Source organism: Microtus pennsylvanicus, chromosome 1 (genome assembly GCF_037038515.1).
Source record: "Microtus pennsylvanicus isolate mMicPen1 chromosome 1, mMicPen1.hap1, whole genome shotgun sequence".
In the NCBI taxonomy this organism is placed as follows: Eukaryota; Metazoa; Chordata; class Mammalia; order Rodentia; family Cricetidae; genus Microtus; species Microtus pennsylvanicus.
The window spans coordinates 316390-318737 of NC_134579.1; positions in this window are offsets into that span (position 1 = coordinate 316390).

A 2348-nucleotide genomic window follows, 5' to 3' on the forward strand; every position below is an offset into this window, starting at 1 on the left:
TTATGCGAACACCCTTTGATAAATATGCTTTCTTTTTACCAATTTATGTTTTGTTTCTCTTCTTTGTTAAAAAACAGGCATTCGTAGGTATGTGGATAATATCTGTGTCTTCGATTCAGCTTCATGGGTGCTCCTCTCTGATTTTATGCCAATGTCAGGCTGTTTTCAGTACTGTATCTCTGTAGTAGAGTTTAAAAGTCAGGAATTGTGATGTCTCCAGAAATTCTTTTATTGTACAGGATTGTTTTGGCTGTCCTGGCTTTTTTGTTTTCCAAATGAAGTTGAGTTCTTTCAAGGTCTATGAGGAATTTTGCTGGTATTTTGATCAGCATTGCATTGAACCTGTAGATTGCTTCTGGTAAGATTGCCATTTTTACTATGTTAATTAATTCCTCCTACACAAGGGCAAGGGAGATCTTTCCACTTTCGGGTCTTCTTCGATTTCTTTCTTCAAAGAATTAAAGTTCTTGTCACACAAGTCTTCTACTTATTTGGTTAGAGTTACTCTGAGGTATTTTATGCTATTTGTGGCTATTGTGAAAGGTGATGTTTCTCTTATTTTTTCTCAGTCCATTTATTATCTGTTACAGGAGGTTTCTTTTAGTTAATCTTGTATCCTGCTACTTTATTGAAAGTGTTTATGAGTTGTAGAAGTTCCTTGGTAGAATTTTTGGGGTTGCTTATGTAAACTATCATATCATCAGTAAATAAGGAGAGTTTGACTTCTTTTTTGATTGTATACCGTTGGTCTCCTTTTGTTGTCGTTTTGTTCTAGCTAGGACCTTAAGAACTATATTTAATAGATATCGAGACAGTTAGAAATTTTGTCTTGATCCTGCTTTCAGTAGGATCGTGTTGAGTTTCTCTGCATTTAGTTTGATGTTGGCTGTTGGCTTTCTGTATATTGCCTTTATTATGTTTAGGTATGTTCCTTTTATGTCTTCTTTCTCCAAGACATTTATCCTAAAGGGATGTTGTATTTTGTCAAAAGCTTTTTCAGCATCTAATGAGAAAATAATGTGGCTTTTATTTTTCAGTTTGTTTATATGGTGGATTATGTTGACAGATTTTTGTATGCTGAACCATCCCTGAATCTTTGGGATAAAGCTGACTTGATCATGGTTCTTATGTGTTCTTGGATTTGATTTGCCAGTATTCTATTTAGTATTTTGCATCAATGTTCATGAGTGAGATTGGTCTGTATTTCTCTTTCTTAGTAATGCCTTTATGTGGTTTGAGTATCAGGGTAATTGTGGCCTCATAAAAAGTGTTTGGCAATGTTCCTTCTGTTTCTATTGAATGGAACAATTTGAGAAGTATTGGTATTAGTTCTTCTTTGAATATATTGTAGAATTCTGAGCTGAAACCATCTGGTCCTGGGCTATTTTTTTTATTCGGAGACTTTTGATGATTGTTTCTATTTCTTCAGCTGTTATAGGTATGCTTAATTTGTTTTCTGGTCTTGATTTAATTTTGGTAAGTGATATTTATCAAGAAAGTAGTCCGATTTTTGAGGGTACAAGTTTTTGAAATATGACCTGATGGTTCTCTAAATTTCCTCCATGTCTGTTGTTATGTCCTCCTTTTCTATTATGATTTTGTCAATTTGGATATTATCTCTCTGCCTTTTGGTTAGTTTGGATAAAGGTTTGTCTATTTTGTTGATTTTTATCAAAGAACCAACTCTTTGTCTTATGGATTCTGCTTGTTTCTATATTGTTGATTTCAGCTTTCAATTTTATTTTTCATGCCATATAGTTCTCTTGGGAGAGTTTGCTTCTTTTTGTTGTAAAGTTTTCAAATGTTCTGTTAATTCACTAGTGTGAGATTTTTCCTGCTTCTTTATGTAGGCATTTAGTGCTATGAACTTTCCTCTTAACACTGATTTCATTGTGTCCCATAAATTTGTGTATGTTGTATGTTCATTTTCATTGAATTTTAAGAAACCTTTAATTTCTTCCTTTATTTATTCCTTGACCCATTGATGATCCAGGAGAGCATTGTTTAATTTCCATATGTTTGGGGCTTTCTGGAATTAGTATTGCTGCTGAACTCTAGTTTTACATGAGCTAATCCAATTTTTTGTATCTGTTGAGGTTTGTTTTGCTACCAAGTATGTAGTAAATTTTTGAGAAGGTTCTGTGAGGTGCTGAGAAGAAGACATATTCTTTTGTGTTTGAATGAAATATTCTATAGATGTCTGGTAAGTCCATTTGAGTCAGAACCTCTATTAGTTCCCTTATTTATCTGTTGTTTTTTTTTTTTTTTTTGTCTGACTGACCTGTCCAAATGAGTGTGGAATGTTGAAGTCTCCCACTATTTTTGTGTTGGATTTAATGTATGATTTA